The following is a 14,411-nucleotide window of genomic DNA, read 5'->3' on the forward strand; positions in this document are numbered from 1 at the left end:
GGCCATCGCCGGCGCCGCCGCTGCTCCGCTCCTCCGGGTTTAGCACCCAAATTTCTCTTCCCAGTATTCCGACCGCCGCTATACAACAAAAGCTTTCTCTTTACCAAGACAGTAGTAATACGTCCCAGGGTAAACCGGATGTGAAATAGGCTGTGACTTCATGCCAGAGAGATTTTATTTTAGAAAGGAAGGTGGTACCAAGCTCTCATCTAGAGACCAATCCGCCCATTTTTTATATGCAGCACAATTTAACTTCCAGTGCTCTCGCCCTAATCCCTTTCTCTCTGGCTGCAGACTCAAATCCTTCTACAATCTGCAGCATTATTATCACTTGGGGGGGAGGCTGCACGGCCGGGGGGAGGCTGCGCCGAGGCTCTGTAGACACTTGCGGTTCACAAACCAGCCTATTTTAAGGGTCGTACATTAAAAATATAACCGGTCTGCGCTAGCGTTCAGCCTTGGATCAAATATTTAATCGCGGCATAAATATGAATGAAGGCTAGCTAGAGATGCAGAGGACGCGGCGCTACGCGTGTGTGCCTATAGGCTGTATATACCTGTAGAGACCGGGCGGTAGCCTATGGATGTAGCCAGCCGGGGACAGAGGTGCTGTGCAATCCTAATTAAGCCCAGGTAACACGCATTTGGGGCGAGACTCGTAGGAAACCCGCTCCGGGACCCGGTGGCTCTCCCGCTGGTGACCGAGGGGCACAGTTCTGCTCGAAGTTAGCTTCAATTTAACACCCCCCCCGGCGACCGTCCTCTCCTCGGGTGGGAGCAAACTGAGCGAGCTCGGCGGGTGCTGGTACTTCTGAGGAGAAACAAGGAGAAAGTTGGAGGCATCAGGTACGGAGAGGTGCCGGGTGTGCCGGGAGCGCGTCACGCAGCCGCTCACCTGCCCACCGCAGGTTATCGTGGCTTTAGCTCAAGGCACCTCTCACCGGCTCCAAGCCTTCTGCAGAAATGTCAGGCGATGCTAACGGCTACAAACAGCATGGTCGGCTGTCTTGGCTCTGTTTAGCATAAAGATAAACTCCTCAGTCAACAGTATCTGTTACTTATAAAGCACTACCAGCATCCATGGGGTGGAAAAAATCCTTATCGCAAAGGCACCTACTTGGATTTCAAATATTGTCTGCTTTCCCTCTTCCCCTCTCAATGCCATCGCCAATCCAATTTCTGTTCCCTCCTGTGATGCTGTTCCAAGGGAGGTGAAAATCTATATATTTTGTCAGAGATAACCTGAACTGGTATCCTATGTTAGAGTTAAACTATCTGTTGCAAGTTTTATCCAGACTTTTAAATCAAATATTGCACATGCTATGCATCCTCGCGAAATACAAGATTTGTTTGTCTTTGTAACAGCATGAGAAGGATTTGATGTGACCCAACAAACCAATGACATTCATAGCTAAGGCTGGCAATAACTTCCAAGGTGGCAGTCATTTTGGATAAGTGCCTGACTTATAACAGTCTAAACGCTGCAATGATTTCCCTAAGCACACGGAAAATGAAATTTTGTTTGTCAAAGTCCCCTAGTGCACCAAGTTCACCCAGTCATTATGAGCAGCATTAAATAGCCACAGGTTATTTTAAAGACTTGCAATGGACTTTTTGCTTAGTTTCCTGACATTTCCAATGCAGTTCATCTTATTTTGATTCAAGGTTGTTAGCAGTGCACAGAAAGGTAGGGAACAGAAAAACCTACTGACTCCCCAAGGGAATTGCAAGTAGTGACTTTTCAAATCACTAGCGCATAGACACTCTTAGTGGCTAGAGGTGTTTTCCAAATACGCAGTGTTTCCACCTTCATTTGCTCTTAGCTACCATAATTTACTATGTTTTTATTCTTGCACTGAAGCACAAGAGAGTTTTGTTTAAGCAACAAGTCAGTTGAGGTCCTGAGCTGAGTTTACAAAAAGAGCACAAGGGATTTTTATTAAAGTACATGGACATGGTCTGGCTGTGAAACCACTGAGATTCCTTGCCCTGTCACTAGAGAATTAATTATATTATCTATAGTGACCTTAAACTATTTTTTCTACACGAATAACACATGTTTGCAAAAATAAATAAATGTTCACCATAGCTCCAGTGTTTCATTTCCCCCTTCATTTCTCATGAACAAAGAAATTGCAAGTACGTTTGCTGTATGTGTGTGCCTGTGATAGGTAGCTAGACAGACAGATGGGCTGGAAAGTGCATGATTGAATGGCTAGAGGTTCATGTACCTCTGTGCACTAAAATCCGAGCAAGTGGGCAGCTGAAGTAGTTTCAGAGCCAATGAGACATACCCTTGCATCCTATTTTTTCTTCTTGACTTACTTTAATTAGCATGAAAACAACGGCAACTCTTTTTATTTTAGTAAAGTGTCAAGGGTTACACAGGATGGTCTTTGCCTCCGTGGACACAGTGCCGTGTGCCAAAAGATGGTATGTTTTTCTGATTTCTCCCTGGGTGAAAATATTGACCTAAAATTGGAAGTTGCTCATTCTCTCTCTAATTCTCATCTGCTCAGAAAGTAGGACAAAACTATTTTTCCTCCATGGCTGAGATTCCTGTCCATCAGTGCTCACACGTAACCCAGATTTTCCCTTTTCTTTTCAAGGGCTGTTATCACAGTTATCATGTCATTCCATAGTAAATGCTATAAATATTTGGATGTAATCAAACAAATAGGCTGGTTTATGATGGATTGTGGTAACAAAATAACTGTCTTTTAAGGAAAAAAAAAACCAACTACAAAAAGAAAACATCTAGTCTTTTAAAGACAAACATAATTTGTTGTTACCAACAGGAATGCTCATTTGAAGAACAAGTGCTAAGCGGTAGATACATGTCTTGCGATTCTTACTTTTTTCCCTTTCCCATCCAAATTCCACTGACCTAATCCAAACACCACTAAGGGTAATGCATTTATCAAATAAGTCCATCTGTGCGTTTCAGGCACCTAACTTAAGAGGATATATTTGAAAATCTCAAGCTATATATAGGAATGTGTATATTACCAGTGTGTCTTAGGGTCACATGATTTCATTCTTTAATGAATCGTTCAAATGAGAACTGGAAGATGCATTTGAACTTAATGTCTCCAAGTAACTCAATATTAGGTGATGTGCATCTCACTGCATGGGTTTACAGTCACATTTAGAAAATGAAGATGTCAAGAAGACCTGTTTTTTCCAAGCCAGTTTTATGACTCCATCAAGTTTTCAAAAAGAGGCTATGTCATTCATGTTACAAGGTAGTATAGAGCTAAATCCTTCAAAAACAATATTATTAAATCTAAACAGTCAGACAAAACGAACTTGGCACGGCTATGTGCGATGCTTTGAATGTTGATGTTAGTGCAAGTGATTAGTAGCAATGAAGATAAACCAACTGAATCCTATTTTAGTGAAATAAATTTATTAAATGATGTATTAAAATTGACATAGAGAAAGATTTTTAAAGTAGTTAGAACTATTTTTGTCTTTGCATTTCTACTAAACTCTTTTTGAAATCTGGCCTATTCCTTAAGTGCCTGCATCCTCTCTCTGTATAGATCTACATAACACATATACAGAGGTTTTATATAAGTCACCAGGGAAGAATTTTTTTTCCAGTGTTGTGTTTTTTATCATATTGTTCTTTGTGTGTACAAAATATGCACATGTTTTCTTTCAGTTTAGGATCATATATAAAGGAACTGAAATTCCACAGCAGAATGCTTTGACACAGTGTGTCCTGAATAGCCAAGGGATTTGAATAAAGCAAATGAAACTCAGAGATTTACTGGCATACAGCAGATCAGATAAAGAATTAAAACAGAAAGACCATCTGCTCCAAAGCTTTGAACTCTGTTATTTACAAGTTCTGCTCGTGTGATTAAATGGAAATATTTTGTTAAATTTCTGATTTGAGTCTGATTTCTAATTTAATGTGTTTCAAAAATATTTTGAAGAATAGCTATTGACCCTTTGGTGGACATAACAAAATTTCATCGCATAACTTTTCCTTTAATTTAGAGCCACAGTCAAGAAAACAGAACATATCAGCTACTTTTTTTCAAAAGGCAAGTGATGATATAAAAAAAAAAAAGTTCACTCTTATTTTGCTTCTTTCATTTTACAGTAAGTTTCTATCCATTGCCTCTTTCCTCTTCAAAGAATTAGTAGAAAGAGAACTTCCAAGGATATACAAATGAGAATCTTAATGACAACAAGTTGCACTGTTTTCAGAGTCAGTCTGAGATACAGTGCCCATTAAAGCCATATGAATGTTCTTTCTAGATTTGTGTTGAAAATTGAAAGTGGCACTTCTTTGAAAACTTTATCTATTAAAAATTGAATAAAGATGTAAAATAGCTGATGCCCAGAAACTTAGAGATGATGGTTGTCTCTTGAATTTTAAAGTCTCCAAATACAATATTTCAAACAGAAAACCCAATTACTTACAAGTTTCTCAGACTTTCTAATCCACAGAGACAACAATTTGTTATGCCATGCCATGCTGTTGCCAAACATCACCAAGAAATCCAATCTGTAAAGCAGAAATGGAGGATTCTTGCCTAGATAATAACAGGATTTCTTGTCTGATGTCAGAAAGGAAGAATGGGATAATAATCTGTTTTCTAAAAAAAACCACACCGTGGAATTAATGAAAACCACCAAAAAGAACAAAGGTCACAATCAGGAGCTTGTGGGGATTACAAGAGCCTGGTAAATCCAATGGTGTTCATTGATGAGATCTTTTTCAGGAGGCTTTTCCTGCAACAGCTGGATTTATCTATAGTGGAATACAAACACCATATGTGTTTATCTCCTGTGCTCTAACTCTGCTTCTGAAGAGGTGAAGTCTTGACTAGAAATCTACAGCCTCCATAGCAACTTTAGGATAAATTCAGCACATCTGCGACTAGGAAGCTCTCCCCACAAAAAGGCAGGAGCATACTCTTGTCATCCTGATGTGGATGCCACTCAGTAACCCTTCCGAAAGGAGAAAATAATTTGTGGCTCACTGTCCTTCCTGCTCTGCATTTGGAAGGCAAGATTTGTTTGGGACTCAGACCGTAGAATTTTGACTTGTGGTTTGATACACCTAATGACAGTTCATGTTGCTATGGACCAATGAGCTAACCTGTAATTTTTTATTTTCTTAAGCAAGAGCAATTATCCATAATGATGATTTTTCCTAAAATCAGATAGGATAAAAATCTATTTAAGCAGAAGTTCTAGATTGTTCAAAGTTCCTGAAGCTTGATACTTTTCCTCCTTTTAAAAATTTATCTAACAATACAATGTTTAGTGTGTTAATAAGCTGTTGTTACTTATTATTTGTGGATAAAGAAAATAAGTGACTATGGAAAGAAAGTGAGCAAAGTAAAATAAGTATTTACAGAGATAAGAAAGAATAAAATAATTTTTATAAAAATTAAGAAAAAAAACCAGTAGGGAAAAAGTCAGTTCACCATTGTCCTACTATAAATAGTTCCCTTTGGACTAAAAGATGTAGAGTCAAAATGCCTCAGCCCAAATTCAAAGAGATGTTTAAAATGTGTTTAAATCCGTCTCTATTCAGCCAAACACTTAAGAATCCACTCAATGCCATGGGTCATAAATATTCTTAAACTTAAATGAATTTTGCTGCTTTGCTGCTTTGGAAGCCAAACACACTGCTGACTTGTCAGGTGACCTGAGACACATCTAACTTCTCTCCCTGTCTTGGTGCCTTTATCGAGAATGAGAATGTCGCAATCTGTGAGGTTCAATTAGCCAAAATTCCTGTGGATTTCAGTGAGTGCAGTGCTAAGCCGAAGCTTTCTTGCAAATACTGTTTAGAAACCACAGAAAAGTTTGTAAAGCAAAGGTAACACACGTTAGCTTGTCAGGTGGTGGTTCCCACTGTCAGAAGCACATGGTGTTTGATTCACCCATTCCTCCTACTCCATTGCTTTCCTCACTACTTAGACACAGTGACAAGGAGGCTCTTCAGATGATTTTATCTTCCAGTTGGACACGCCGTATGCTTCCTGACTGCTGGTGTTATTGCATGGAGATCTACTTCCTCGATTGCAGTACACTGTCAAAACTCTTGCATGCACTGTCCTGTCCTAGAGCTTGAAGTCTGCTGTAGAAACAGCAGAGTAAACATTTAAGTGATACTCAGATTTTCAAATTTAATTTTTGTGTCACCTGCTTAGTGCTAAAAATCCAAGCATAGTCAGGCATAGCGAATAGAGATGAGGAATACTCTGGGCCAATCACTAACAAAGTGACGTTGTCTTGGTATGATTTTATGCTTAGCTTTTGCACTCATCTGTTTTAAAGTCATTATCCAAAATATACTAACACAACCCTTGTGCATTTTCCTTCCATTTTAAAATTATGTGTATTTGGTTTTATACCTACTGAAAATTGCACAGGCAAAACCTGTGTAGTTTTCCCAGAACTGCTGGGCTGGGACAATTGAAGATCCAGGTGTTCGTGGCAGATATTTACAGGCTATATAAGAGCAGGATAGGGGGGAAGCAAGCTTTCCTCTGGCCCAAGGCTCCTGATTTCTATGCATTTGACTTCTAAGGTGGGTTCTTTCTCATTTCTTCCATAGTTTATGTTGCTTGGTTTTGCTGTTATAGATTAAAATCTGATTTATATGTTTTGAATTTCCTTGTAGAGCTCCCAGTGTTAGTCAGGCAGAGCTGAAATTTTGTTGTTGACTAGAGAGCTGCTTGATGAACTTTTAATTTTTTCTTGCTCACTGTTACACACTGATTCATTCATACACTTCCTGCTCCATCTATTTCATTCATGGAAATATACCTCACAGCTGTCATATTTATATGCCAACATGAAGTCTGCATTTACAATAGTTTGCCTATGTGGTGGTATTGTGTTAAGAAATTATTGTTTTCATTCAAAAGTAGCTGAAATTATTGCTGGGCTATAGAGGTAAAACCCCAAACAATTAAAAATCAATATTTTCTGGACATGATCAATGAACGTAAATATTGGTTAGAATTGAAACTGTGTTGTAACCTACATCTGTGCTTTATTCTAAGGGAGAGCTATATATAACAGTATGATTTCTGAAGGTCTCTGATAGCCCAAGATCACCCAAGTGACATTTTAGAATGTAACCAATAATTTTTAATGTTGAATAGTAAAAATGGTTTTGTAGGTGTGAGGATTGGCTCCCCAGCACATGTAAACTGGCACAGCTGTGCTGAGTTCAGCTGGGTTGTTGCAGCAGCTGTGGATCTGTTCCCTGCCTACTGCCCTGTTTAAACAAACTAAGTGATTGCTATGGACGGCTAGACTTGCTCAGGTGAAAGGCAGTCAACTTAATATGAAGTCATATTTAGCATTCATAGTCTTTACTTGCTGCTTTCATAAAAATGTTAATGTTTACCTAGTCTTTGTAGCATGGATATCAGTCTGCACTTCTACTCCTTTTGAGATTCTGCATACCAGTATTAATTTGGTTTTGTTGTAGAGCTCAAACTGTCTCTTATGAAAATGATGAAATGTGTCTACATAGCAAAAGTGCCTCTTTAGTCAGTAGTTATTCCTTAAAAAGGAGTGTTGAGTTTTTTGTTTGTTTGTTTTTTATTGCTGCCAGTCAAGAGCAAAGCAGTTGAGATTAGAACAATATTTGGGCTAGCAGTCACTGGTGTGACTGGGAGAAAAACTACTTTTTGACTCGTGTTTGTTCTGCTGTGGGGAAAAGAGCTCTGTATTTTTGAGAGTAATTCAGTGGCATGGTTGTGGAACCACCTTCTCCATTACCACTGGCTACCCTTACTGAAGGGAATGAGAACACACAGGTGCTGAACAAAGAAATGTTATTATTAACAATATTTCATGGACTGACAAGAAGGTTGTCTGACTTTCTCATTTTATGGTAAGGTAGCAAGTAAGGGAGTCTGCTGTTCACTTTGCAAGTAAAACTCTAACCCATCTTCAGCTATAACTCATTAATTAGATCCCTAAATTCTCTTGTAGACACCATTTGTAATCAACAGAGTGAGAAGATGACTCAGTTTACTTTTTTTAAGAGACTGTTGAAATGGAACAAATAATTTTTTCATAGGGATACATCTCATTCTACTAGACAACATTAACAAACATTTAGCTAAAACTTAGCTACATAAATGTAATAAAGGACTGTAAAGTCAGGCCTATAGATTATTGCTGCTGTTTTGTAGCAGTTCTGCAGGGTTGGGGGTTTTTTACAGTTTCTTATTTGTATCTGATCAATTGAGAGTTCAAGAAAAATATCCAACACACTAGCATTTTGATACTGAGCCAGGTGTGATGCTGTGATGATAGCCGCTGTTTTTTCAGGACAAAAATCCCAACCTTATTGGCATATGAGATCACTTATTAAGAGTGAAAATACTTCCCTCATTGCAAACTAAAAGCAGTATTTTTCATTTACATATATAATTCAAGCAAGAATTTGAGAAGCCTAAATATCAAAATGGCTTAAGTCTGTATCAGAAAGCAATTGGCACGCGATGCTTGTTTTACCAGTAGTCTGCAGCAAAATCTTTAATCACTTAGTAGTGGTGTCACAAACTTCTCTCATCTCTTAGGGGTGCCTGTGACTGCAAAACTGATGGTATTTTCTTTGATTACCCATAGTGATTTGCTCTAGTAGCTAAAATATATCAAAGTATGCTTTGCCTTGGAAGACAAAGAGAGCGAAGGCTCTTTCTAAAGACAGTGATACAAACTAAACAAGTGGGACAGCAAGCCACCAGGTGCTTCCAAATATAACTGGTTAGTCAACAAAATTGTAGTTATTGAAACCTCCTAATGCTAGATCCTTGGCGGACAGCAACCAGAAAGGGCTCAGCCTTGGACACTCCCCACTCCCAATAAAGAAGCAAAAAGAAGGAAGAAGTAAAGAAAGTCTTCTGAAGGCAAAAAGTTTGCTAGCACAGTATCTTCTGTACAAAGTCAGGTCTGTCAAAACTGCAAATTTTGTTGTCATTTAGGAGAATCAGCCAAAGGTGCTTATGGAAATAATTCTGTATATGATTTATATTTTTCTACCAATTTTTCCTTCAAAGAGCAGTATATGCACTCTTCACACTTCCTCCCTCCCCCCTATATTTCCATGAACTTTTCCTTGTTTTACCTTTTCATTGTTATTGAAATTGAGTGATATAGAAAAAAAGAATCAGTCACCTAAGCCACTCAAGCTTTTTTCCCTGGTTTTGAAATACACATCTATCCAGCATAATAATTTCTACTGTCTTATGCTAAAACTTCTCCATGAGTATATTTTGTAGACACCCACGGAAGTGGGTAACAAGTTGTAGTTCAAATTTTCCCATTAAAGCTCAAAGGCTGTTATTTTCTAGCTAGCACAGTAAGAATGCGTGTATTTTAGAAATTCTTGCAATCTAAATGCTGAAAAATAATCAAAATAAGAATATACTTCAAAAGCAAACTAGAAGACTTGATTCCATGAGAGATCTGCCACCTTTAAGGTAACAAATACAGGGCATTTCCAGCTCTGCATGGCCCTGTGACTCATGCACATGTGCTGACATTGTCCACACACTGTAGGAAAAACCCATCACATCCTACCAAGGGAAGGTGCCAGGAACCATCTTAATCCTGAATTCAGTGGGGCATGTGGGAATTTCTTAGATATTGCTGAAAGGTATTCGTGATAGGGACTCATAAATGGAATAATTAAAGCAGCAATTGTACTCTTGATTGCTACTTCTGACCTGATGAGTACTTAACTCATAGTAACAGTGTCCACTGTAGAAAAGCACTTGAGTCAAAGGTGGCTTTATTTAGCAACTCATTATCTAAACGATGTACTTATGCTAGTGTTTTGTTCGTATTGTATGGCCTTTTGAAGCAAAACTGGTTGTTCCTATTTGCAGTTTGGCTCACATTAGATAGGAGTCTTCAGAACATGAAAATTCAAGTCATTACAAATGAAACAATATCAGATGATAGTCTCTAGGTGTGTATCTGATCCTCCCGTAGCTGATGGTTGTTCAGCCCATGGGGCCAGACCAGAAGTAACTCTCTCAAAACGCATAAAGGTTGGGTACAGATCCACAGCATCAGCTGTTTTGCGGCACCTCTCTCTATCTACTGATTTATCGTACACAATAACGCAAAGCCAGCCTATGATAATTAGATATTCATCATAAGTTTTATTTTGTATTCATTCACTTTACATTTTGCTGTGTAATTGGGACTGGTATTATAGATATTAGGCAAGTCAATATCCATGTCCCCAACCCTCAAGATTTTTTCAGGGAGTGGATTTGTATATACCTGTGTATGGTTACACCAGCCATGTGTTTCCCTGATTTAGAATGTTGCCTCCCTGCTAGCTGCATCCTATGGAGCTGTGTCTTCCCCCCCTCCCCACCTGCCCCATACAAGAATAAGCCTTGGCTGTGTAGAATAGCCAGTGTTATCAGTGTCATCACCCCTGCTTTGTTGGCATTTTTATGTATATTATTAGGAAAAATGAAAATCAATCGTGCAGATTTATTGAGCAAGTACAGTTGAGCAGTTGGGTTTTGATTTTTTTTTTTCTAATAACAAAGTGTATCTTTTACAAACTCAGACTGTCTTGATGATTATTTAAACCAACAAAGTCAAATAATTGGAAAAATTGTCTCATCCTCTCTAGCAAGTCAAGGAATTTACAGTCATGTAGCCTGTCCTGCACCTTACTATCACTTCCCCTCTGAAACAGACCTTTCAAGTTTATCCTGTCAGAGTAGGACCAGAGGTCCTTCTGTAGAAGTAAGCTTATGGAGAATATCTTGTGAAGTCGTGTGGTATGACTACGAAGAGCCAGAATCTATATCTCCAGTTGTTACAGATGTGTCAGTGTGTTCTGAGAATCAGGACGTATATTCAACAGCAGAAGAGCTTTAAGTACAGTTTGAACAGTACAGACAATTATCAGGAATAAAACACAAAGCCATTTCTGAAAGCTAAAGAATTACCTAGCTTTTTCTCTATTAACATTTGCATGATTCTATAAAACCATTTATTTGCATGCCTTAGAATGCCACCCCCCCTGTGAGTTACTCTCCTGTGTTCTGCTGGGGGTTGAGGGGAGAAAGGTTGGATTTTCTTGTCTTCCATTTGTCTCATTAGAAATATGAAGAAAATACTTTGATTCTTTGAACAACACGTGTGTGTGTGTGTGTGTGTCCCCAGCTTCAGCACCCAACAATAAACATCTCTTAAGAGCTGGTCTACAAATGTTATGAAAATATCTGTTCTTAAGCATGTTAGCAGTGCCACTGGGTTAATCAACACTGCCCACTGTATATTCCTGTGCCTTTTTAAATAGAAGGATTTTAAAAAGGCTTCTCAGATGTTCCGAGTTGTATACTGCTGTAATCCATTGACAGAACTTTGTATGAATGGTGAGATATTTTCTCTTTCTGACTGTGTAAATAATAACTAAAAAATCAACTACTACAATAAAAAAAAAGGCAATTCATTTGTATTTTAATTCATATATTTCAATTTTTATATAGCAAGCACAAGCCATTGAAATACTGTGACTGAGCATATTTAAATAATTCAAAGTGGGAAAAGAACATAGCTTACTCAGCAAATTAATTGTCTGCATGTAAAAGCTGTTGTTAGAATAGGACCTATTCTTGAAAACGATCTGATAATGACACTGTTTAGAAGTAGAATATTTCATCAAAATGTTTCCTGATCTCAAACAGGTTGTGGTCTAAATGCTACAGAAACAGTACTCCTCTTCAGCTCTGGGACTTGAGTAGGTGCTCACATCTGAAACTTGGTCAAAGCAAATGTTCAGTGAAAACAGTCTTGGACTGACACAGAACTTAAGTTGACATTTCTATGTGTAATATGACAGAAAGGGTTTTAAATATAGAATTTCTTCACTATAACTTTTAGACTATTTATTTAATGTATATACTCAGAAATAATTTTATTTACTAGTGCAAAGTCAGTGTGAAATAACATGTGCCAAAAGCTCAAGATTAGAAGCTTAGTTTTAAGTCATCTTTAGTGAATAAAAACACAGGTTATACAGTTTCACAACTGTTAGCCTGTTTTATTTCCTTGGCAAGTTTTGAGTTATTCAAAATATTACACAAAAATAAGAAAAGGATGTACACTAAATATAATTACCATTATATAGTGAACAATACTGTTCCCAACAATGAACAGAATAAAATACTGGTTGGAAAAAATGTGTGCTAAAATGAGATTGTAACTCAGAGTACCATTCACCCAAATAGATTTTAGAGTTATAAAAAGAAACAGTTTTTGTAATTAAGGTGAATGAATACGTTTATTCCAGTATACCAACTTAACACCTTTAGAGCAACTTCTATGACAGAAAAGCTAAAATCACTGCAGTGAAGAGTGACTGACAATATGGAACATTACAGAAGGGACCTCATTAGTTTTTTGCAGGAGGAAGAAATTGGAAAGCTAAAGCTTTCAGAGGGCAAGAGTCAGCCAATGTAACAAGGAAGTGCTTGTAAGAACTGTGTCTGTTCACCTGTTACATTGCAGTTGAAATTCAAGCAAGAAGTGTCTTAAGATACTGTGGAGAGATGTGAAATATCTTTGTAAAATGTCCTATCCTCATAGAATTATCTGTTACTGAATTTAACTTAAAAATGCAAAGATGCAGAGCTGTCCTGATAATGAGTAATAAGCAAATACTTACTATAAGACATTCTTGTTTGATAGTAACGGTGGTTTCATGGTAAAAATTAAATATCAACATCAGATGCTTTTATGTCACTGATACCATAGAAATAACATGGAAGGGTTTTTTTATGCATTGGATTTGGAAGCTGTGCTTTACAGTAGGTAGCGAAGCTATTAAGCAGTGGTAAGGATCCAGAACTGAAAAGGTATTTCAAATGACTGTATATGATCTTCACTAAAAATTAGCAAAAAAATCAACAAAAAAAACCCTGCAGAATTAAATTTATGTTGAAGCTCTTTAAGTTTGCTGGGAAATATGCTCGATTCTTCCATTGTTATAACCATGTGAGAGAGTTTGTCCAGCAGAGTGACAGGGGACAGACAATTAATAGGAATGCAAAATAGGCAAAAATCCCTTCAACGTGTCTTAACACAGGTTTATTGCCATGAAGGAAGAAATTTTAAGCCAATGAAAACTGGAATTCTGAAGGGTGACCTGTCACCCTTTTGATCTCTGACCTTCAAGTATAGTATTCACATGTATTCTCTATTCCTTGATAATTCTACCAGACTTTTTAGTGCAGCATACAACAGTCCCTAGTCTCAGCAGAGGAATGAAGGGAGATTTTATGTCCTGCCATCTCTGACAGGATGGTTTTAGTTTTTCTTGCCTCATAACAGGCAGTACCCACAGGATGTGGTCCCAGCATGGCCTGTGCAGGAGAGGTTGTGCTTCAGCAAAGGAGCGGGGCTCCATACCCTTGAGCTTGTCACAACAATTGTGAAAACAACTTGTGACAGCTGAGAGCGTGCACACATTTACATTTATGTTTAAAACATGCAACCATGAGACACAAACTTGCCAGCTTACAGAAATTTTGTGATAAAGTGTGTACCAAGAAGAAGAAAGGCACAGAAAAGAATAAGCAGTGGTATAGCACCACAGCAGGAGAGCCGAGGTGTTCCTTTGAAAATATGGGTAGCTGTGAACTAAATTCTAAGATGTTGGTCCTTGTACACAGTTGTTAGACCTTTGGATGACACATGTGCTTCTGAATTAAGCTAAGATGAGAATAGATCTAACCAGCAAAACATCCTATGGATCTTGCCGTAGCAAAACATGGAGAATTGAAAGTCAAAGCTATGAAATGCTGTCAAATCTGTATTGGAAAAAAATTTGCAGTACCGTTAATAGGTCTGGTCTTGAACTTTGCATCCATCATTTCTGTAAACCATGTTTGTTAAATTACTCTACATAAATTGCTCTTTAAAAGAGCATTAACATGATGTAATTTTAATACATGCATTATATTCTCAACTCCTAGTCTTAATCTCCCAGCGCCATTCTTCAACTATTAATACATTCAGTTAAATAGCTTCTTATACAGTACTAGAGAGGTAGTAAATATGCCATGGATGAATTAAAGAAGCAATTTAATATTCCAAACATTTATTTATATTGTGACACTTTTAATCAACTCAAAATTTGTGATTGTTTGCTTAGAATATAAACTACTCAAAAATCAGCAAATAAATCAAGGTTTCTGAAATTCTGTGCCATATCATGAAAATGGATGTTTAGCCATTACAAAGGATCAAGATTTTATCCTTGATCTTGTTCTGATGGTATAACTATAGATGCATTTATATCTTATGTCCAAGGTTATTAAGGATCTCCCTAAATCAAAGCTCAGGGAGCTCAGTAAGTTCTGTTGATCTTGGATGCTCAT

Source organism: Egretta garzetta, unplaced genomic scaffold (assembly GCF_000687185.1).
Source record: "Egretta garzetta isolate BGI_Z169 unplaced genomic scaffold, ASM68718v1 scaffold209, whole genome shotgun sequence".
Lineage (NCBI taxonomy): Eukaryota > Metazoa > Chordata > Aves > Pelecaniformes > Ardeidae > Egretta > Egretta garzetta.